The sequence below is a fragment of the Kogia breviceps genome, chromosome 9, assembly GCF_026419965.1.
Source record: "Kogia breviceps isolate mKogBre1 chromosome 9, mKogBre1 haplotype 1, whole genome shotgun sequence".
Taxonomy (NCBI): domain Eukaryota; kingdom Metazoa; phylum Chordata; class Mammalia; order Artiodactyla; family Physeteridae; genus Kogia; species Kogia breviceps.
In genome coordinates this window covers 5,789,547-5,801,590 of record NC_081318.1, presented here as the reverse complement: position 1 = coordinate 5,801,590, position 12,044 = coordinate 5,789,547, and the positions used below count along the sequence as shown (strand labels likewise).

The following is a 12,044-nucleotide window of genomic DNA, read 5'->3' as shown; positions in this document are numbered from 1 at the left end:
ATACTTTAAATGAATGAGTTATATGGTATGTGAATTATATCTCAAATTATATATGTGTGTGTGTGTATACACACACACACACACACACACACACACACACACACACACATATATACATTTTTTTTTTAGAGTGGAAACTTTGGCCATCAGGCCTGGTGGGACACATGAAGGGGAGGCCAGGTGGGGCTGAGTGGCTTGAGGTCTCACGGGGACACTGAGATGAAAGATGTAACCAGAGGGGACATGGGATCTCGTTGGTGTAGAGTCACATTCCATGGAACAGAGTAGAAATATTCAAATCTCCAGAGTTCCTCAAGTTCCTTGAACCCAAGTTGGAGGACAAAGGATGTGGAATCCAGAGCAGGATGCATTTCCTAGAGCCCCTCATTTATTTATTCCACAAACGTTTGCGGGAGGGACTCAGGGCTGGAGACGTGGAGCCCAAAGGGCCTTGCAGGTGACTGGGGGGCACAGAGGAGGACACTGGTGACGAGGACACCTGACAGTAAACCCTCTCACAGGAGCACCATAGGTGGCCTGGAGGAACGCAAAGGGTGGAGGAGGAGGAGGGCAGGAGGGGGAAGTCCCAAGGGGGGGTGGCGAGTGACTCAGGCAGAATCGCCTGGTCGCTCCCCGCATCCCGAGCGCGCAGAGGAGGGCAGAGAAGTGGAGGCAGCCAGCAGCACGGGTTAAAGTGCGGTGGAGGAGGAGGGTGAGGGTTGAGCCAGCCAACTCTGGGTTGTGGAGTTTTCCAGCAGCCCACGGCGTCCATCGCCTTTGGGAAGATCCCAGGGAGCCGTGTGATCTCCCTGCGCCACCAGGGAAGCCCTGCTCCTAGGAGTTTATATCACAGATACATTTACACCCATGCACACAAAACTATGTACAGCAGGATCTGTTGCAACATTTTTTTTACAGCAAAGGATTGAGAGCAGCTCCATCAACGGAGGACTGGTCCAGTACACAGTGGAGCACCATACAACCACAAAAAGGAACAGGGCATCTCCCGATGTGCCCCTAGGAAGTGACTGCCAGCACGCCAAGGGGTTAAAAACCAAGTTGCAGAACAGGAGGGTGGCGTGATACAACAGCATGAAGAGCTTGTCAGTGCACAGACTGTCTCTGAAGGGTCACCTCTGGGCAGAGAAACTGGGAGGCTGTGGTCCAGCGGGGAAGCATGCTTACTTTTTACCACTACCTTTTTTATACTTATTGAACGTTTTAACATGCACGAGCATTACCTATTCAATTGCATATGTATTTAAACAAAACAATATTATTCTAGGGATTGACGTTGATCTGGGAACTCCCGGTATATTTAGCTACTTGGTGTTGTGCAAATAATCTGAGCCCCAGGTGCCTCGTTTGCAAGACAGGCGCCCTGATGCTGCACCCACTTGAACGCAGGAGGCTGGGATGGGGGCCTTTCAGGTTCCTCCCGCCCCGAGATCTATCATCCCCTGTGGATGTAGCACAAAGACTGTGTGTCCTGGCCAGGGGCGGCCCGCGACTGTCCCTCACACGAGTCCTCTCTGAGCAAAGCTAAATGCTGCTCCCTGCACGTGGCTTGCGGGGCCTGAAAGACCTGCGCTGGGCGGGGCTGCAAAGGCGGTAGGACTGTTCGAAAATGTCTCCTTCTTCTGCCCCACCCTGACCAGTCTTTTCCTCCCCAGACACCGGGGCTCCTTTCCTGCCCTGGGCATCACACCCGCCTAGGACAAGCATCTATTCCCCGCCACTTGTAGCCTCTCCCTGCCAGCGGCCCCCGGGGAGGTAGAATTCGCCCGCTCTCCTGAAACCGGCAAGGTTCTGGTGGGGAGGGACAGACGCTCTCGGGGTTCTGTGCCGGCGAGGGTGGGGGACGGAGAGCGGGCACCTCGGGTCCCCGGTCAGCCAGCAGCTCAACGCCAGTCCCGGCTCACGGGCTGTCACATCATCCGGCACTTTCTTATTCTGGACGTGCTGCTAACACACACCCCGCCCGATTAGATACACACAGGCTGCAGGTTCTGATTACAGGACATTCCTCACTTCCCCAAATGCCTTTGAACCCTCTAACCAGCTCTCGCTTCTGAGCCTCTAACAGCCCTGGCGCCACCATCTCCTCCCTTCTCCACACCCGCCCCCGCCGAGGTCTCCGCCTCCAGAAACGGGGAAACTGAGGTCTGCAGACGGGAAAGACTTTCGCCCTCCACCCAGGGAGCTGGAGAAATTCTCTGCTGGAGTCACCAGCCCCTAAGCTCCTGCCGGGGAGGGGGCACCACAGCAGCACTCGGGGCCTCCGGGGGTTGGTATCAGCTCAGAGTCAGTGTCCACTCATCTCTGAAGAGTCTAATTATTACCTTCTTGCCAACGCACTCACCCTGGTAAAGGCCGCAGGCAGCTTCGGGGAAGGCTGGGAGAAAGGTTAGTGGTCCACGGTTTTGGCAGAGTATCCTGGGGTCCTTTCTCAAGGAGACCCCCGCCCTCCCCTTCGTTCAAGGGGCTCTGGGTTTGTAAACTGGCTCAAACCTCGGGATTAACTGAGGGGCCATGATGCTCTGATTCGAGTTAGGCTTTGGTTCACTTGAACTGGAACTCGTCATTGATTTTCAAGGTAGAATTGAGGCCTCCATCTACCTCACCTCCAGGACCTCCGTGATCAAGCAGCCATCGGTCCGCCCGAGTCGGCCTGTTCACACTGCTGCTTTGACACTGCTGTCCCTTACGGTAACCACGCCCGTCTTGTCTCTGGGGATTGAGTGTTGCCACACGGCCCTGCTGCCCAGGATCCAGCAATCCCTGCTGCGTTTAGCATTCCCACAGCAGTGGCTGCGGATCCCACCGTCACCTCTGACCTCGGATGAGAGCGACCACAGAGCTGGTCAAGGAGCCTGGGGCTTCCCTCTCCAACTGTTTGTCACCGTCTTGGTGAAAGGGGTGTCCTCTGGACCATCCCAGGGGTGTGTGTGTGTGTGTGTGTGTGTGTGTGTGTGTGTGTGTGTGTGTGTGTGTGTGTGTGTGAGGGAGAAAGGGAACAGGACTTACATGTGAATCTAGGCCAACTTTCCAATCTCCCTAAGCCTTTGGAGACCTTCCTCTATACGGTCCATGTTTCAGCCAACCCAACCAAATGAAACTGTTGGCCTTTCTGGGCCCAGAGCCCTTCTTAATCCTCTTGGCAAGCCCAGGGGGGTCTCCACAGTGAGTCAGCTCTGCCCTGCTCCTGCAGACACTGCACCGGAGAAAGAGGTGACCCCCCGTGGGCTGTGCTGCTCGGAGCCCCTGGCCCAGGAAAACCCTCCAGACCCCTCAGGTGGCAGGGATGGCCCTCACTCACTCGTGAAGAAGGCCAGGCATGTCTCCAAGGCCCGCTGCCTCCTCCTGGAAGCCCTCCCGGCTTCTCTACCATCTCTTCTGAGAACCTGGTGCCCTCAGACCACCTCCCCGGCCCAGTATCCAGACACATTTCCTAACCCCAAGTAACTAGTCCTCACCCATCACCACTGCTCTGTGTGATAAGCTAACTCCTGCTCAGGTGCTGGAGCTGATTTGCACAGGCTGAAGAGGTACAGAGCCCTCTGGGAGGGACGATGTAACAGAGGGTGACGCCAGGACCCAAAGCTTTTGCACCTTGAGAAAATCAGACGAGGGCCCTTGGGGACGCTTGCCGTCCCTCAGTCACGCTGCAGGCGGCCTCCTCCACAGATCCCCTCGGGGGGCTGACACCCAGCAGCACCTCAGAGGAGGCCCCTAGACCCTCAGCACCTCCTCACCACACAGCAGGGGCGGCACGAGGCCCTCTCCGTTGCGGGCGCACACGCAGCCCCGGGCGGGCCCGGCAGCGGTGGGGCCGCTCATTTCACCCCACGGGAAGCGAGCGCGTGAGTCTGGTCCGGCATGAGAAGAACGGGGCCCATCGCTGCCCATCTAGGCGGACAGAGGCCAGGTCCACGACAGATGAATGCGTAGGCGAACATGGCAGCTACATACAATGGAATATTATTCAGTCTTAAAAAGGAGGGACATTCTGACAGATGCTACACCAGCCACGAGAGGACAGATACGGTACGATCCCGCTTCTATGAGCTTATAGAATAGTCAAATTCCCAGAGACAGAATGTAGAACAGCAGGAGTTGGTCGGGGGGGAACGGGGAGCTGTTGTTTAATCGGGGACAGAGTTTCAGCTTTGCAAGATGAGAAAATTCTGGAGGCGGATGGTGACGACGGCTGCACAGCAACGTGAATGTGCTTAGCGCCCCTGAACCAGACACTTAAAGATGCTTAAAACGGTACATTTTACGTGATGCATGTTTTATGACAATAAGAAAAAAAAAAAAAAAGGAGCGGGTATGTCACTGACTGCCATCGTGTGTGGCTCCCGGGCGGTGAGAGCCCCACTGGAGCAGGGGTAGGTCCCCCTAGGAATGGCCACATCCAAGGCGCCCTGACGCCCCTGCCTGCCCACGGCCGGCGCACAGGGGGCCACTTCCTGCACTACTGGTCCCGACCACTCCACGTTTCAAGCTAATTTCTCATTCTCGCCCACTTCTGTGTTCTAATCCAGCCAGGGTTTCGGAGCCAGGACCTCAGAGAGAGTCGCAGTAAATCTCCCATCCTGTGTTTAAACACCCACCCTCAGCTGGAACACCCCTGGCGGTAACAACCATCACTGCCGAGCGCTGTGTGGGGGGGGGCACGGTGCTCTGGGTGTCACCCTGAGTCCTCACAGCCACCTACGAGGATGGCCAGCCCACTAGGTGACAGAGTGGAGCTGGCTTCGGCCCCGCCCTGTCCACACCAGGTACCTCTCCCAGAGCGGTCACCTCCGAAGCCTCTGCTTGGTACAAGTACACTGATGCAAAGGTATTCGTGTGCTCTGCACGCCTGTTATCGTGGGGGCTTTCCCCAGCTTTCAAACATTTCAAAATGTTCTTTTACTACTTCCATGATTTTAAAAACGCAAGAAAATGCTTTACAAAGAAATGAACAGGGCTTCCCTGGTGGCGCAGTGGTTGGGAGTCCGCCTGCTGATGCAGGGGACGCGGGTTCGTGCCCCGGTTCGGGAAGATCCCACGTGCCACAGAGCGGCCGGGCCCGTGAGCCACGGCCACTGAGCCTGCGCGTCCGGAGCCTGTGCTCCGCAGCGGGAGAGGCCACAGCAGTGAGAGGCCCGCGTACCGCAAAAAAAAAAAAAAAAAAAAGAAATGGACATATTTTCTTGGGGTGAAATATTGCTTCTCCCGTGGAGAAGTTCCGGGTTCCTGTGCGATGAGAGAGAACAAGGAAGTCCCTTTTCACTAGGACAGTCCTTCAAATATCTGAAGACTGTTCCCACCCGTCCCAAGTTCACTCCTGCCCACGCCAACATTTCCAGTTCTTTCAACTCTTTCTCATAGGACAGGATTTCGAGTTCTCATACCACCCTGCTAATTAAGTCCTTGACCTTGAAAAATATTTACAATCCCAGAGAAGAATTAAGATTTAAGATTAAGAAACTGAATAAAGCCCAAGTGAAATGACTTTATAATTAAGGATTAAATTCTGCAGTTCAGCCTGTAAAGGAGAAGACAGATGAGGTGAGAGCAGGGGAGATGCCAGCGTCCTGGGAGCCTGGAGGATGCCAGCGGGGTGGACGTGACACCCACCCCAGCCCTTTCTGCTCTTAGGTGGGCGGTGAAAGAGGCCCCAAGAGCTACATCGCTGCACCTTGAAATCCGTCTGGGGACCCGCAGCTGAGCGGACGGGCCCTCCCCCACTTTGATTTTCTTTGATTTTTCTTCCCAGGGATGAAGAGGATCTATTTTTAGTGGTATAAGTGAGGAGTTGCTATAGCGACAGCTGGTGGTTACAAACCAGGTCCTGCCACAGTTCCCAGTCATAAATAAACCCCAAACGCTGAGCCCCAGGAAGAAAGCAGCCTTAGAGAACAGAACTCCTCCCCAGTCCACTGGGTCCCCACCTGCCCTGTCTTCACGGTGTGCAATTAACAGGCTGAGCCTGAGTCCTTGCTATTGGGGAAGCAGATCAGGACACGGGACCCTGGGCACTACCCCCCTTCACAGAGGATCCTGGGGGGGCCTCCTGGGGATGCTACATCTCAATTACCAGGTGAGAAAAACACCTGCATTTGTGCAGAGCTGGCTGATGGGTAGCGGAGGCTGGTTGTGCAGCTCGAGGCACTGGGTTAGGAGCATGGGGAAGGGAAACGAAGCCACGGCTCCTGCTTACAGACCAGCCCGGGGAGCGGGGCACACGCATTGGCTAACGCCGTCGTATCCACCAAGGCTGCGCAAATGCCTGCCCTGCTACCGCAGACCTAGTGCATGTCTAACGGGAATGCATGAGGATTTATAAGAACGTTCTCAGCAGCACCGGGAACTGTCAGGGCCCCAGACTGGAGACCCGCCAGTGCCCGTCCGCAGGTAGGTGATGGAGGAGGCGTGGTCTATGCAGAGGACAGAGCAGCCACCCGGCAGTGAGGTGAATGAACTTCAGCCACAGCGTGGGCTGGGTTGCACCTTATAACCTTCAGGTGAAAGAAGCCAGACAGAGATCAATTTTGTACGGACTCATCGTACAAAGTTCAAAACCAGACAACGCTCATCTCGCAGGGGGAGCGACTGAGGGGGCCTGGGAGGGGCTTCTGGGGCGCTGCTTATGGTCTGTCTCGGAGGCTGCGCGTTTTACTCGAGTATGTTCAAATTGTGCAAGCCTACCACCTACGATTGGTACATGTTTCTGGAAGCTTCCGCTGTAGCAACATTGACATGAACAAGGTTTTACAGGTTAGTGCTGCATTGTTAGTCAGGAATCAACAAGGTGGTGGCCAAGGCACTTGGTGCTGGAGGAATTCGAGGTGGATCTGTGCGTGGTGAGCAGTGCCCCTCTGGCAGGAGTGGACCCGCCCGTGTGGCTGCAGTGAGTCCAGAGGCAGGAGCGCCCAGATGGGGGCATCAGGACGGGTGGGCTCCACGTGCTCCAGCCCTGCCACGGGGGCCCCGCTGGGGGAGACCCTGGAGGCGGGAGGCTGGACCCTGCTGTAGCGGGAGACCGCTGAGAAGGGAGACCCTGGAAGGGCTGCGGACGGGGGGGTAATCCCCCCAGGCTCAGCGTACCCCAGGGTGACTCATTCACGGGTGCCAGCCTGAAGGCACAGCGCTCTCTCTCTCTCTCTCTCTCTCTCTCTCTGTGGCGCCATCTGGGCACCTCCTCAGGGTCATGGCCAGAGCTGCTCAGAGGCCGCCTCTAGGCTGGGCCGCTTCTGTTGTCCCTTTCGATCAGCTCTCACTACTCTGGGACCAGCTGTGTCACCCAGGAACGAGAAGCAGGGAGGACAGAGGGGACTTCTGACTCAGCCTCCCCGAGTCACGGCCAGCGGGGGCAGCAGTGGGTGGGGACACAGGAGAACGGCAGGGAGGGGATGCTCTGACGTCACTGCAGGAGAGGAGGGGTGCGTAGTGGTCCACCCCACGCACCTTCAGCAGCAGGAGGGCCCGTACACGAGGCCCGTGCTGCTTGGAGGTGGCTGAGATGCTAGACGCCCACCTCTTCTTGGGCAGGTTGCCGCGTCTCCTGGCCTCTCTGGGTCTCAGCTCTTCACCTCCACCTTTTACTCTACCTGTCCTAATAGGATTACTGAACACGACACGTGAGGAAGCCACGCAAGGGACAGCATCACTGGCAGCTCAAAGTGATGTCCCGAGCACCCAGGCCAGGGCCCGGCCCCTCCCGACCTGGCCCTACTCTCTCCCCCGGACGCCTCTCACGTCTGGTTCTCCAGGCCAGCGACCCGGGCCCGCACCTGGCCGACACTGGGAGACACCTGCCCGCCAGACATTAGGCTCAGAGCCACAGGACTGCCCACAGGCGAGTGGGGGGGGGCTGTCTCGGGTCTCGACACGCCTGCAGCCCTGGGGAGGCTGGGGGAGGCTGCAGCTGAGGCCCCGGAGGGCTCTGCTCTCGAAGGACAAGCTCCCCTCTGTGAAGCCTCCAGCTCGCCAGTTCCCTCCCCGAACCCCTCCTAACAGGATGTTCCCTGCTCACACCCCCAGGAGCCCCAGGTCTCGGCTCACCCTCCAGCCTGGCATTCCAGCTCTTCTGAAATCTGGCCCCATCTTCTCTTTCTAGACTTTTCCTTGACTGCCCCGCCCCCCGCATCCCCACCAATCCGGCCTCACCCCTGGGTCCAGAGCAGACACCACCCCAACTCTCATGGGAGCCCCAGAGCATTCAGCCCCTGCGCCCATCCTGGGGACCCCTCTCCAGGTAGGTGTCCCTCAGCACAGACCTACACGCCAGCCACTGAGGCACCTCCCGTGCCTTCACATCATTCTCAGCAACGGCCCGACGCACGTGTAATAAATACACGTATCAGAGGGGTTAACTTGTGGGAGTCTGGCTTATCCAAAGATGTGCACCAGAGACCCTTCATAAAAAGGCACGTCAAGGCCCAGGTGGCCCGGGGGGGATCATTTTAAAATGTACAGAAATAGTGAATCACTATTCTGTGTACCAGGAATTAACACAGTATCGTAGACAATTATACGTCAAAACCAAACAAACAAACACGCTCGTAGAAAAAGAGATCAGAGCTGTGGTTACCAGAAGTGGGGCTGGGGAGTGAGGGGGGGAACTGGATGAAGGTGGTCGAAAGGTACAAACTTCTAGTTATAAGATAAGTGCTAGGGATGTGACGTACACCCTGATACATATAATTAACACTGCTGGATGTTATACGTGAAAGTTGTTAAGTGAGTAACCCTAAGAGTTTGTAATCACAAGGGAAATTCTTTTTTCTTTTTCTTTTACTTAGTATCTATATGGTATGATGGATGGTCATTAAACTTATTGTGGTAATTGCATGACGTATGGGAGTCAAATCGTTATACTGTCCACCTTGAACTTATAAAGTGCTGTATGTCCATTGTACCTCAATAAAACTGGAAGAAAAAAAGTCTATGATTAACTGCAATAATTTTTTTTTAAAGCCCTGTCGGCACAGAGTCCAGATTTCACAGTCTACTCCCAAGCTCTACACCGTGGCCCAGAAGATGGGCGTGAAGTTCGCCTCTGCACCTTCAGCTGAAATAACACATCCACCTCTCTCTGCGGTGGGATCGTCTCAAACTAAGTCACATTTTATTTTATTTATTTTTTTCTAAGTCATATTTAAAAATCCACAGACAAGGACAGGGCAATCTGAAGAAATGACCTATTTGTATAAGGCATCCACAGGCCTAATTTTTTTTAGTGTAAATTCAGAATATCAGAGTTTCCTTAAAGAGCGTCTGCTTGCAGTATAGTGAGCACACGGCGCTAGGGAATACGGAGCTGGACAAAGGTCAGCAGGATGACCTCGGAAACAGGGCCCTCATCTCGGTCTGGGCAGCCCTCACCCGCCTATGCCTCGGTATTTTTGGTCTGAAGGAGCCACACCTACACATGGGAGAAGCTCACAGATCACTCGCTCAGTCCTCAAGTAACTACCGAGTGCCTGGTATGGATCAAGCTCCATGGTAGACTCTATCAGTTGGGGTTAAGTTTGTCCTTATTTAACAGAAAAATCCAAAATAACAGTGGCACAAGCAAGAAAGAGGTTTATTCTTCTATCACACAAAAGATGTCTGAAAGACAGGCAGTCCAGAGCTACTATGGCAGCTTCACAACGTTAACCCAGGCTCCTGTCTTTATTCTCCACTAATTTCATTCTGTGTCTTCCATCCTCAGAGGTCACCTTGTGATCCAAGATGGCTGCTAGGGCTCCAACCATCACATCTACGTTCAAGGCAGGGGAAAGGTAAAAGGGATGAAGGGGGATTCACTTCTCCCCCTTTTAAGAGTCTTTCCCGTAAGTGTAAACAACATTCCCACGTAGAGCTCACTGAAGAACTTTGTCACATGCCGTATTAAGCCATGTGCATTGCCACAAAATGAAACTGGGGTCCTGTTATCGAGGAACATGGGGAAAAGGAACAAGAGTAACAAGAGATCTGTCACGGAACTTCCCTGGTGGTCCAGTGGCTACGACTCCAGGCTCCCAATGCAGAGGGCCTGGATTCAATCCCTGGACAGGGAAGTAGATCTCGTGTGCCGCAACTAAGAGTTTGCGTGCCGCAACTAAAGATCCCACGTGCCATAACAAAGATCCTGTGTGCTGCAACTAAGACCCGGCCAAATAAATAAATAAATTAGAAAAAAAAAAGAGAGAGAGAGAGATCTGTCACAAGCAGAGAGAAGAATGAGACAGTCTCCATGCCTGAGGAGTTTTAATAAGACAGCCCAGCCAGATTAATTAGGCTCTGTGTTGAGTTACTGTTTTATTCAAAGGTAAGTGAGACTGAGGCAGGTCTTGGAGAGCCCAGGAAAGACTCTGTAGAGAACATCTCCAGGGCAGTGGGCCTAGAGGAGGAGGTGGCAGGAAAAGCACAGTTGGGGTGATTCACTTTATCTTCTGAAGATAACCGTGGACCCAGAAGGGCCCTTCTCAGCCACGTGACCCCGAGAAGCCTGGAATAAGGGCAAACTCCTCAAAGGCTGCTGTTAGCTGGGCCCTTGGCACTCCCAGAAAGCAGAGGTGGATTAGAGGCTGCCAGAGCTGCACGGCAGAACCTCCAGAAGAGTTTCGTTGTGCGTTGTTTGGGAGAAAATCTGCTTTTCTAAGGTGGAACTGTTCCTTTCCCTGTGCGGCCGGCAAGCCGGCCACTTATCAGGCAGATCCCGCAAATGTGGACCTGCCTCCGGCGATGGCCACAATGATCTCAGCAGGGAAGTCAGGAGCAGGGGCGGTCAGCTGGGGAGAGACGGCCATCACCTTTCCGGAATGTCTGTGAGGTATGCTGAGCTGCGTGGTACCCACTGAGGATGACCTCCCGGGTGCCGGAGACAGCCCTGAATCCCCCTGGGCCCTGGGAACCCCTTTACATCCCTCCATGTGCCAGGCCCGGCCTGCCCCGGACCTCTGCCCACTGCTTCTCCCGTCTGGACCCCCTTCTCCTTCCCTCCCCTCCCCGCTGGCTGCTGATCTCACCCTCTAGAGCCTGTTCTTGTCTGGAGCAGCCTTCCTGCACAACGAAATCCATCCTTCTGACGACATCTCGATTTACTCTTTAATATTTCATCACACATTAATTACTATGCATGCGTATTTGCTCAGCATCTACACAGCTCAGCACTGTCCCCTGCAGCTAGACCCACACCCCAAGGTAGGAGCTTAATAGATGCGTTCAGTGAATACGTTAACAGAGAGAGAGCCATGGAGACAGAGCAGCGGGTGGGAACCACAAGAATCGGGATGCTCACGTCTGAGGCTGAGGCGGGTGCAGAACCAGGGAGAGAAGACGGACAGGACGGGGCTGAGGGGCCAGACCCAGGGAGTCAGGACGGTGAGCGGAGCTCCGCTCCAAGGACACCCTGACGTGGAGGGACCTGTGCGCCTCCCGAGGGCCCACAGGTGATGCCGTATCCCCAACGGGCCCTTATGTTGGTCTGGCCACACCTTCCCATCCCTTTATTTATCCAGAAATTAAGCCATAATCAGGCACTCCCAGACTCCATGTAAAAGTGGCTTAAAGCATCCCCGGCCACGCGCGTTTCCGGAACCCGCTCCTCACGCGTCCACTGGCCACGCTAAGAGTGGGCACGTGGTCGGTTCGTGGAATAGTGCTGATGGCCAGTGGGTTGAAGGCGGCCCCCACGGGCTGGTGTGTGGTCACTCACGGGCATTTCCTGAGGCCTGGAGATGGGATGGAGGACCTGAAGGAGAGCCGTCGGGCTCCTCAGACGCCTGAGCCACTGGGCATGGCGGGCCCAGGAGTTCAGGGCATCTGGATTTGGGGACACCAGCCCCTCCTCCCTTCTGTGCTGGAGGCTGGGCTCTCAGGGCGGGCAGATCGCCACCCAGTGGAGTTGAAGACACTTAGAAGTTAAAGCCAACAGCCGCGGCATGGAAGTAACATAAATGTCCATCAACAGAGGAATGGATGAAGACGACGTGGGATAGACACACACACACACACACACACACACACACACACACACACACACGGGAATATTACTCAGACAT

General features: G+C 55.0%; 1 protein-coding gene and 1 long non-coding RNA gene across 18 annotated transcripts in view; one reads left to right on the top strand and one right to left on the bottom strand.

The window, feature by feature from the left end:
- PRKAG2 (protein kinase AMP-activated non-catalytic subunit gamma 2) overlaps positions 1-12,044 on the bottom strand; it is a 290,170-nt gene that overhangs the window by 148,570 nt on the left and 129,556 nt on the right. The window lies entirely within an intron of this gene.
- LOC136794778 (uncharacterized) lies at positions 5,893-8,926 on the top strand. Of its 2 annotated transcripts, none has more exons than XR_010841982.1 (3): positions 5,893-6,091; positions 7,614-7,849; positions 8,111-8,926. It is a non-coding gene; the product is annotated as an uncharacterized lncRNA (long non-coding RNA). The 2 variants fall into 2 exon arrangements; XR_010841981.1 differs by lacking the exon at positions 5,893-6,091 and adding an exon at positions 6,223-6,405 and having other exon boundaries at positions 8,111-8,180.